Source organism: Equus przewalskii, chromosome 24, assembly GCF_037783145.1.
Source record: "Equus przewalskii isolate Varuska chromosome 24, EquPr2, whole genome shotgun sequence".
NCBI lineage: Eukaryota > Metazoa > Chordata > Mammalia > Perissodactyla > Equidae > Equus > Equus przewalskii.
Window position 1 is genome coordinate 17357770 of NC_091854.1, and position 12590 is coordinate 17370359.

General features: G+C 34.8%; 1 long non-coding RNA gene across 1 annotated transcript in view; it reads left to right on the plus strand.

The window, feature by feature from the left end:
• Positions 1-12590, plus strand: part of LOC139079166 (uncharacterized) — a 69164-nt gene that overhangs the window by 39428 nt on the left and 17146 nt on the right. The gene's annotated exons all lie outside the window — the stretch shown is intronic.

The window sequence follows — 12590 nt, forward strand, 5'->3', positions numbered from 1 at the left end:
TCACTGATATCAGCACACTGTTTTTTGATAAATGAATATTTGTTCATTTTTAAATTTCCTTCCCTCCTAACTTCTTAAGTATTTACATAGTCCTTAACTTGAGCAGGCATTTTACACTAAATTTACCAGGAAATATTTCCATGTTGCATTGTGCATTTTGTTTATCATTTGGATATCTTTTTGATCCTGTTTCTAAAATTGTCAGAGTTATGTCTACACACACACACATACAACATTATATAGAATTAAAATAATGGTCAAATCAAACAAGTCTTTGGGCTTATTTAACCAGATTATTCTGTTATAATAGAATTTCTTGGTCACAATCAGTTAAAAAATTTATTGACTTCTTTTCTTCTTAATCTAATTTAACAAATGTTTTATAAGTACGCATTTTATACTTGAAACAGCATGTGTATATAGTAGCTGTTTTGGTTAACTAGAAAGTTCGGTGCACTCAAAGCAGATATAGTGATTTAAAAATACAGAAATGAGGGGCTGGCCTGGTGGCATAGTGGTTCAGTTCACATGCTCTGCTTCAGTGGAGCAGGGTGTGCCAGTTCAAACGCCAAGCATGGACCTATACAGCACTCAACACCCATGCTGTGGTGGCATCCCACATACAAAATAGAGGAAGATTGGCACAGATGTTAGCCCAGAAACAATCTTCCTCAAGCAAAAAGAGGAAGATTAGCAACAGATGTTACCTCAGGGCCAATCTTCCTCACCAAAAAACAAAATATATATATATATATATATATGTATTTACAGAAATGACACTTTTGTTTATGTGATCTAGTTGTACTTCTCCACTCAACTTTACCCCTATGCTCTCTAAGGTAAACTTTTCATGCAAATATCTTATTTGCTGAAAATTTAAAATTTAAAAATAATTATTGGTTAATCACTTTTGTCTGGATAACTCAAACATCTTAAAATTGTGATTTAAATAAATAATTATGATTTTAAATAGTTTGATAAACAAAAATCAGAAAGTTTCATACATTAAAATCTCCACTGTACAAAAAAGAGAAAATTATTTTGCTTGCTTGTAACATAACTAAAGAGTTTGGAAATTTATATTACTTCCTTTTAAAAATTCCTCTCTTTAGTTTCTATTTCTTGCTCATATCATATGCATATCACAATATGATAGTCACTTTATTAATCACTATTAAGTTATAATAACTCCCATGTGAATTTATATTGCTTATTTCTTTATAGACTCAGCAATATTTATTAATTATCATAAATACAACTTCTGTAACTATATAGTTTCTGTAATATAATTGCCTGTAACTGTGACAAGTCTTTGAAAGCAGAGGAAAAATTTATAGAATCTAGAATAACAATGATTAATTCACAGAACATTTATTCAAGAGCTATATTTACCTTTCTCCCTGGACTAGATGTCAAAATGTTTATATATGTCATTTACAAACACACATGCACAAGCACGTGTATACTCATATATTAGTACTTAACATTTTTGGTCATTTCAAGTGTTTAAATAATAACAAAAGCAAAATGGAAAAATACCTCTCCAAAATTATATGAAAATAATTTCCTCAAGTAATACTTCTAGAAGAACAAAATAACAAGAAAAATAATACTGTAGCCAATAACACTGAAAAGTTGCCTCTTTCTGTAGTAAAATAATAAGATACACATTTCTTAATGAAAGGAGAAGACGACAGATAATATGAAATATCTAACCAAAGCAAATGGTTTAAATGAACACATATTGATTAATAAAAATAAAATGAAGAATTCACACACATGTAAATCACTATTACTTATAAAGAAGAGTATTACATGACCTTCCAACTTTAGGACTTCCGTCAGAGGATTTAAGCTTGGCTTCCCACTGTCGGTGCTAAAGAGACTAGTAAGGTAATTGCCATTGAATCTGATGTCCTTCTAAAAAAATGCTGAATTTGAAAAGCAAATCAGAATTTATTGAATCTTTAATGACACAGTGGAAGAATTAAAGAACTCTGGTTTATGATAAGAAGAAATGAATGATAACTAGATAAGAGCTATGTTTTTAGCAAAGTAACAAAACAAAATAAACAATAAAATTGGATTTGGAGAAGTTTCATTTTAATTTGCAAGTAGAATTTTTTTACTAATATGAGCCAAGTAAAAAATTAAAATAATCATCTTCTAGGCATCTAATCATTCAAACAACCACCTTCCCTTCATCCAAGACACCTATTTAATGGGCTCAAATAAAATCCATATATAAAGCTTAAATACTTGAAACTCCCATTGCTGATAGTGTGAATTGCATGTATATAAGCACTATGTTGAACAATTGTAACCCGTAACTGTGCCAATGATCGTGGACATATCTCTTTTGGCTTCAGGGAATTGAAGGAACCTGACAGATGTATCCAATAATACGTATTTGTATTTTGTAACACAACATCCAGACATATCCCTGCTTTGGAAACTCTACATCATAGAGAGAAATACTATATAATCCTGGACCTAGTTGGACTCAACCCAAAGAATTTAGAGTGTAAAAATGTGTTTTGAATCCAAAGGCAGATATGGAATCACCATGAAAGGAACATGAGTTATTGTTTTTTAACAACAACAACAAAAAAAAACAAATGAGATCTCTTGAAATGCACTTCTCTTAATTGACCAGGAGAAATAAAGGCCGTCATCAACAGTGGCTAGTTAACTCTTTTGATTCTGTGCAGCATTAATTGTGCCATGTTTGTAGAGCATGTATTGCCTGTCCAATCTGGGCACAAGAAATAGAGCTAGTGTTCCCTTCTTAAAGCAACTTGTACTTTTTTTGGTAGATGTAAGAAATGTTTAGAGAATGAAAAGTGTCTTAAACTGTGATTTGGGATTAAGGGTCAACATGATTCTAAGAAGTGAGAGATCAGTCACCTTGGACTGGTGTTATAGAACCCTGAAGAAAATATTGAATTTATAAAGACAAGATAGAAAGAGGAGGTCATTTTCAGGCAAGGAGTATAATATGTTAAAAGCGAAAATCTTGAATAACAGTATCAGATTGACTGTAACAGTAATAGCAAACATTTATTGGTTACTTGTGTGAGACTCTGTTCTCAGCATTTTATATCTACTACCTCATTTTGTCATCAATCTTTGTCTTATAAATGAAGAAACAAGAGTCACGGAGAAGTATGTGACTTCCCTAGGGAGAAACTGAGATCCGGACCCAGGTAAGCTCAAAGCCAGTCTTCTTCTTGGTTAAAATGACCAGGTGCAAAGCTTGTTGATTGTGGGAAAGAATCAATTTAGTGCTGACCAGGCATAAACACCTTAGTTGGTTTTATTAACTAATGTCAGGTATGACATACTCTATCTTAACATCAGATTATTGGATTTCTCTATCTTTAGCCACAGAAACTTCAATTCCAATAATTTTGAAAATAATTAACTGCTCACATGGCCAAATGTGAACAGTACATGGCCAAAATGAAACATTATTCTGCAGTAACTTTCAGTTTGTCTATTTTACTGAGTTTCTTTACCGTCCCAAAGCAAATTAAGTTGGTCAACTCAGCAAAAGAAAAAAAATCATAAAAGATAAGGTTTGAAACAACCAATTGTTCAACTAGAAAAATGAAAAAGTCTCAATCTGTGGACACAGTCTGAACGTGGACAAAGCATTAAACACTAAAACTTGAGGCAAACCTACAAATTATCTTCTTAAATTAAAATCAAAACTGATATTACAAAGTCATTATACTATAGAGCTGAACATAAATGTAACTAATTAATGTTAGAAATATACAGTTTAATAGAATTATTTTGCTAATACATTTTCAATTGAGACTTTTGACTATAAAATAAGTCATTTTGATGGACTTTTCTGGAGAATCCTAATAGACAGAGCTAATATACATTATTTATGCTCAGCAATGTTTTTTATTATGCACATGTGCCCAAAGGCTTAAGCAATGGGCAAGGATTTTTTTTAAATAAATTGAAAGAATAAATAAATTAAATTGAATTAAAGCCACATGTTACCTTTTTTGGTGGGGAGAGAGGGATATTTATGTGACTATTGGCTCTCCATATGTGAAGCTTGCGTCTGGCTTCAGGTAATCTTATGATTAAAAGCCTAGACTCTAAATAGCCTAGGGAAGTCTTTTGTGACATGCAGAGAAGGCAATGGATGGAGACTCAAGTACAGCAGAGCCTCAAGAATCTTAAACACAATCCGTGCGGTCCTTGATATAGCTGTGAGGCATCCTGGCAATTTACAGAGACACATTCTCCTGAGTAGGTAAACTTGGAGAGGTGTTCGGTACAATATTAGACAGTTTAGATCATCAGACATGGGCTTATTTAGGGCTCTTCACAACCCAAAACCTGAAAAAAATATAGACCAACCAGAATCCTCATCTTTTCCAAGAGATTGTCTGGAAAAGGGGTCAGGGGAAACAATGTACTTCTCTATCTACATTTCTCTTGATTATTAAGTCTAAGGAAAGAAAGGAGAAAGAAGATGCCTGGAATGCAATGTGAAATTTGTTTAAAAAACCTATTATGGATTTAGTTCCAATCATTCTTTTACTATATGATTACGTATTATGACAATGTCACAATTCCAATTTTTTGATGGAATGTCAAAAACATTTTACAAGTGCACAGTTCTCTGAAACTCAAGTGCTTTTATTACTCTATAAATTTACTATCATAGGCTTTATTCTTTCTTTTACATGACTGTCAGAGGGACCTACCATTATCTTGACACTTATATTCGAGAAACTTTTGCTTGAGTTCTTATGCACCTTCATGGTAACACCCAATGTCTAGGCTCTTTTGTGGCTTCCTCTTTCTGCTTTTCACTATGTCTAATTAACTAAGTGTTTTGTCTATTTTGATCAGCAAGGTTAGAAGTGAGCTGAATTCTGAATATTTTTTTTCCTGTTTTTCAATTCTGCTTAAGAAATATTTACTGAAGCTCTGGACTCATAAAAATAAAGTGGATTTTGAGATTTTATTGATGTAATGGAAGAGAAAGTATTGCCCGTTGTTACTATATCCAAAACATTTCAGAAGTACAAGCAGAGAAATATGTCCCTATCATCAGAATTTAATATGAAATCATGTTCTTCTGTCATACAGAAAATTTGTCATAGATTTTATCTACAATAAAAGCTATGTCAATGGTGCCAGATAATACATTTGTAAAGGTTAGAGATATTTTAACCCTCATCTGTGACTAGAATTATAATGGTAAGTAACCCTCTGAAACACCAACGGCAGATTGTTAAGAGTGTAAAAATTTCCTGCACATATTAATGCAAAACTGCATAGGAATCTACACATTGTAACGCAGTACGGTCATTTTGAATAATGCCCTTGAAATGATAAATTTATTACATAAGTAAACAATATATGATTACAGATTCTATAAATTTCATGTCCTTGTCTTGGATTTGTGTTTTTAAAATCCATAGAGATTATGCTGTTGGATTGGTTAAACTCTCACAAAGGTTTGTGAAAACTTAGCCACATTACTTTTTGAAATGTGTGTTGTTACAACCATGCATAATAAACAATGAGTTCTCCGAAAAACAGGTTTTACTTATCTGGATTTCAATTTCCAAATTTATATACTTCTCTATTTTTCAATTCTGCCAATTAGAAAAACAAATATGGGGGTAAATATTTGTAGCTGGATGAACTATTCCTTGAAAAATTAAAGTTGCTGACATTCACTTCTGTAAAGTTATAACGTATCATTTTTCTTCCTATTTATATGTCCTGATGTGACTTTCTAGATAGAATTTAGTTTCTCCCTTAATTGCACATTGTATTTTTATAGTAAGAGCTGAATTTCAGATGCTACAACTTCCCTATCGGGCAGTTCAGCAACTGCTGAGCAGCCACAGGACGTATGTTTAATCGAGTACACCCAAAATTGAGTTACAAGAGAACTAGAAATCAGAACTCGCTAGAAAAATGAAATGTATTTTTAGATTTTCTTTTCCACTGGATATACACAAGACACAAATACAAGTTTTACTCAGGAAAAGCTGAGTAAAACTTCACTTTTTTTTTTTTATAGTCCAGACAGTGGAATTGTTCAAGTAACCGAACACCTTTCTTAAGGCTCATGCTGGCTTCTGGTCATTTCATTCTGACGTGCAGAATGTATGTTGAACACAAAATGATTTAATTTAGTTGGTTTAATCCACAGTTTCAACTTTTGCCTTTTCTTTTAAAACAAGTTTCATAAAAGCATCTGCAGAAGCTTTGTTTTGCTTACCCTTTATCCTTCAGCCTTAGATCAGTATCAGGTTTTTCCCCCTTGCTCATAATCCATTATAGAAAATATTGTAGATTTCTACAGCATGATCAAAACTCCACATTATGTTTGCAATTTTCTGTAAGATTTGTATAGTATAAAGTAAAAATGTTTGCTTTAAGAGACATCTGCTATAAATAAAATGACAGTGTAAATTTTCAAGAGAGCTGCACAATTGCTGTAAAGGCTTAAAACATGAGGCTTCTAGAACAGGTTCCAGCACTTAGTGATTTTCCAAGGGGTCAACGTGTTCACCTCAGTGTTCTTGAACCCCCACCCAGCTCCTGCTTCTCCCAACCTTCCTCCCAGGGCTGGAAAGTGCAGTGAAATTAGCCTGTAACGCTTTCAACGCCCCTGCAGATCAGCTTTCATTCTCAAGGAAACATATGAATGGCATTAAAATATGCTTCCCACTCTCGCAAAATATTTCCTCAAAATACTTTAGAAACTCAAACCAGTTACTTCAGATTCTGATAATATCTTTATTGAATAGCATCAGCCAGCTTGAAAGGGTCAGCCATCCTGGTCAGTGACACATAGTCTTTGAGAAGTTTCCAGAACTACTCACTAAAGCTCTGCCTCAGGAAAAATTTGTTAGGGAGAGCAGAGACTACTAGCATTTCTTCTTCCAGATTTTCCTGTTCGTGTTCTTTAAAAACAAGTAACAGAGTTCTCATAATACGCTTTTTTTGAATGACAGAATTTTTTATGTTTCTGAAAGTGAAGATCTCCATTGTGGTTGTGGTCAGAAATTGAGTTGAGAAATCAGTGAGTAAGAATGACAATGACAGGCCAAAGATACATTGAGGTTCAGAGGAAGGCAGAGCCACTTTATTAAAAAACGTCACTGAAGAATATTAAAAAACTCATTTAAAAACTCTTCATTGATGCCACTTGTATTTTTTAATACTGAAAGTGAAATCAGAGCATCCAGTAGTACCTTAAAATTCAAAATATAAAATTCTGTAGAATAACAAATGTATTATATTCAAGCTTTGACCTTAATAAGGGTTTCAGGGGTTGATGGAGAAATATGTAAATTAAGGCTCATTATTTTTCAGATAACAAGAAAGGAAGTAGCAACTTGTGTGAATATTTCTTCATTTATTTACTGCATATCTAGTATGAAAGTACTTTTCAGTATTTATAGAAATATATTTTAAATTGCTTTTTCATTATAATACCCCAAAGGCAAAATTATTTTATTGGAAAATTGATTTGCTATCAAAGAAAATAAAAATAAAGGTCTAAACTAGTCAAATGATAGACATTTAGCTCCCAAACATTACTGGATGTGTTACAATAGTTTTGCATATATATATATTTTAAAAACCTTCTCATATTTATCGTTCTCAAAAATGGCTTTTTATAGCAATGGGGGAAATGTTAGGCTGCCACTTTTTCAGACAGCAAGTGCCTAACACACACAGAAATTACATAAATTGTTATGACTATCAAAACCAATTGCCAAATTTTTTTTACAAAATACTTCCCCCTCTTATAAATGGTTTAATTTTCCCCTATCTCTTGAGTCCTTTATCTTCTCCAATGTCCTACCCTGCAATATGTGTGAAATTTTATCAAAAGCTTTCTGATATTACCATAAATTACTGTGTAAGCAGAGCTATTGCTTATCTGTCAAGGGGGCTTTTTTCCCTTTCTTTAGCAATTTTCTCCATTTCTATATGTGTGAAAGGTTCTCCCTGCTATTTCTTACCAAGGACTGTACCTTAAAGGCTTTGACTTTTAGTAAGGGGATGCAGTGGAAACCTGTTCATAGAATAACCTCGTGACACCACAAAGGGGCAAGAAAAGCATTTTATCTCATCCATTCTCTCTATAACAAGTATTTGGAGGAATAATTTCTATATGGTGGGACATATTGCTATGCTAAGTACAGAAAACGTATTTCTTTACTCTGTTCCATGTATATTTCTAGCCTTTTTAGTTAATTTCGGTTGTATCTTTTGCATGCAATGACTATTTACTATTTTTCCAGTTATTCTTTTTAAATCTCTCACAGTATGTTTCATTAACGCGACGTGGTAAATGTTAATCTTTTGATACGAATTATTTTACGGGGCTCTATTGTACCTGGTTAGTCATAATTTTTGACAGCCATGCAATTATCTTTTCTATTGTGAGCTTTCTTAAAAAGTATTCAAGGTTAATTGGATGGATGTTATACTTGGGAAGGAAGTTATGATGATATCCTATTATAGACTGCATAATCTGGAAGGACGCTGAAGAGTAGGGTTGTTTTATGACTGCCACAGGCAGAGATGGACTGAAATTTTTATTTCAGGCAATGCAAGGAAAAGGTCACTTTGAAGATCCAGACTTTGAGAAGCATTGTCACGATAACAGAATATCTTGGAACTACTTTAAAAAAGAAAATCGTAAAGCCCTTGGTGATCTGCTTGGGGGCTCATCAGTTGACTGGAATTCTGTTTCACACTCAATGACTTGTCCTATCATATCTGTAATTTTATGTAAATGCCACTTCAGGTGTATTTAAAAATCCTTCCCCAAAATTAGACAACCCATTCTTGCCTCTATGGCACATATTAGCTTCACACTATTAGCTAACACATATTAGCCTCACAAATGGATTAATAAGCAAAATAGAAATGATGTCTCTGAATCTATCCATATTGAGATCAATGCAGTAATGTAGAAAATGCTCATGTTTATCACCAGAAGACATGCATGTCAACAGTGATCAAATTGTTTTCAAAGGTAACAACAAAGATAATAAACAATGACAACAAACAAAACCCTCAAGATTTCAGGCTTCCTTCTGGAGAGGTAATATTCTTCTCCACACAACTACTACGTACAGAGGCCTTCCCTCTCTGACCACAAGGTGCAGGCCACCTCTGCACGTGTGACAAAAAATGTATTTACGTCTAAATTCTTGTTATAGTTCTCCTTTTGTCACTGTTTTTCCCTTGTATGTATATACACACACATATTTTGGTAGGAAGATTAGCCCTGAGCTAACGTCTGTGCCAGTCTTCCTCTATTTGGAAGCAGGATGGCTCCACAGCACGACTGATGAGTGGAGTAGGTCAGCTCCCAGGATCACAATCTGCGAACCCGGGCTGGAGGCAGAGCACGCGGAACTTTAACCACTTGCCCCTGGGGTGGACCCTCCCTTGTATATTTAGTTGAGAGTAAAATTGAGAGTGCTGCCTCTGGAGATGATGCATTGTGGGTTCCACATGCAAAGCCTTTACCCTGTCCTATGAGGTCCTACATAAGGAAGCCCCCAGGACTTCTCTGATAGCATCTTCTTGCTCACATTGGCTTCCGTGCCATTCCTTCAACCTTCCAGGCATGCTTCTTCCCCAGGGCCTTTGCATTTGATATTCCCTCTACCTGAACACTTCCCCCAGATGTTTGCATGACTGCTTACTTCTCCTCCTTCAGGTCTTTGCTCAGACGTCATCTTCTTAGTGACACCTTCTCTGACCACACAATTTAAAATTTTAGTCCCTACTTCAACATTTTTCTTTCCTAAAGTTTCTTCTACAACAGCACTTATCACCATCCTACATGTTATATACATTAACCCACTAATTTCTTTGTTTCCAGCCTCACCTCACTAGAAAATAAGCTCCATAGAGGGCTTTTTGTCTGTTTTATTCACTCCTGTAACTTCAGTCCTTAGAATATGCCTGGTACATAAAAGTAAATAAATATTCGTTTAAAAATAAATATATTAAGCAACAAAGAAATACCATTGCCTATCTATTAGAATGGATAAGATCCAAACCACTGACGTGACGCCACCAAATGCTAGCAAGGATGTCAATAGGAACTGTCACTTATTGCTGGTGGGAATGCAAAATGGTACAGACACTTTAGAAGACAATTTGGCACTTTCTCACAAAGCTAAACATAATCTTACCTTATGATCCAGCAATTGTGCTGTTACTCAAATGAGTCGAAAACATGTCCACACAAAAACGTACACGCATATCTTTATAGGCGCTTTAGTCATAATCGCTAAAACTGGAAGCAACCAAAATGTCCTTCAATGGGTGAATGAGTAAGCAAACTGTAGTACATCCCGCAATGGAATATTATTCAGTTATAGAAAGTCATGAGTTATCAAGTCACAAAAAATCATGGAGGAACCTTAAATATATGTTGCTAAGTGAAAGAAGCAAGTGTGAAAAAGTTACATACTATATGATTCCAACTATATGGCATCCCGGGCAAGGCAAAACTATGGAGACAGTAAAAAGATCAGTGGTTGCCAGGGCTTTGGTGGAGGGAGAGAGAGATGGATAGGTGGAGCACGGTGAATTTTTAGGGCAGTGGAACTATTCTGTGTACCTCATTGGTGACTATACGACATTACGCATTTGTCAAAACCCATAGAACTGTATAACACAAACAGTGAATCCTAATGTAAACTATGGACTTTAGTTAATAATAGTGTATCAGTGTTGGTTTATCAATTATAACAAATGTACCACACTAACGCAATATGTTAATAATAGGGGAAATTAGGAGTGAGGAGTCCATGGGAACTCTCCATACTTCCTGCCCAATTTTTCTGTAAACCTAAAACTGCTCAGAAGAATGAAGTCTGTTAAGTTAAATAAATAAGTACATTTAGTTGCTAATTTGGTAATAGATAAATATATTAGCTTTTGAATCCTCACAAAGCCACTTTGATGTAGTTTCTATTATCATCTCCATTCTGAAAGGGGGGAACCGACTCACCCAAGTCGTGTGACTCTTGTCCAAGCTCATACAGCTAGTTCTTGAGAGCGGCAGGTGTGGAACCCACAATGCATCATCTCCAAAGGCAGCACTCTCAATTTTACTCTCACCAAAGGCATTAAACCTACAAGGGAGGGTCCACCCCAGGGGCCGAGTGGTTAAATTCTGCGCGCTCTGCCTCGAGCCCATGTTCAGAGAAGTGGAAAGCCACTGAAGGTTTTGAGCAGGAAAGGGATAAGGCATGACTTATTCTTTGAAGCATCACTAGACAGCCATACCAAGAATAGGTGGTAGAGGTCAAGGGCTTTAGCAGCAGGACCAGGTAGGAAGCTATTGCAGTAACCCATGCAAGAGACAATGCTGCTTGTCTCAGGTTTGAAGAGAGTGATTATGAAGTGCTTGTAACATTGCCTATCACATGGTATTATAGTTATTATTATTTTCCTTGTTATTGTCAACACTAATATAAAAATATAAAATATCCGTATTTCCTGCATCATGTTTCTAATTATTATGACATCATATTCTGACATTAGTTAACTATTTTCAGTAAAATTATTATAACTGTAGTTATGGATCTTAAAAAAAAATCCAATCTCTTCTGTTTTGAAAAGTTGGGAAAGTTCTTACTGGATTCCATTTGCGTGATACTGCCAAGATATGTGTTTTAAATACATTTTTCCCCTATTGGAATATATTTAGCTCATTTAAAATATAATTCAGTTCCAATTTACAATCTTTCTAGCTAGCAAGTCAAAGTGTCATATGAAATGAAGGCAGAGGCTTGTTAAAGTCTCAGGCTTTTAAACATTTTTATTTTCCTTCCCCAGGAACAGCAAAATTAATGGGAGGCATGTGGTTACAATAGTTATCATTCGCAACCATGAATGGGAGCCACTAAGTGGAGGTTCAGATCTCTGAGATGGGACTGGAGTGGGGAAATGGTGAGGAGATAGTTGTGTGTTTTTTTTTTTAATTTAATTTTTATTCAGTTGATAGGTTAAAATCTTGTGAAATTTCAGTTGTACGTTATTGTTTGTCAGTCATGTTGCAGGTGCACCCCTTCACCCTTTGTGCTCACCCCAACCCCTTCTTTCCCCTGGTAGCCACTAATCTGTTCTCTTTGTTTACACTTTTAAGTTCCTCCTGTGAGTGGAGTCATACAGAGATTGTCCTTCTCTATCTGGCTTATTTCACTTAACATAATTCCCTGAAGGTCCATAGTTGTGTTTTTTTTTTTGCAGCGAAAAATTGAATCTGCAATGCTAAATGTCAAGCTAGCTGTGAATAGGAGAAACTGAATTCGGCTCTGCTCTGCTCCTGCTTTCACCCTAGTTTGGTCAGTGGGTCTCAGGCAGCCTATGGAAACACCAAATGTTCCACAAATAAGTAAGGATTCTGAAGTCCACAATACTTCTGAGACAAAACAAAATTTCTATTGTTTTAAAAAATAATGTAACTTGAGATAAAATGGAAACGGGCCATTCAACTTCACTCCCTTCAGATGAGCATAAATATTTTCTGTCACAGAGATTCTGGCAGAATG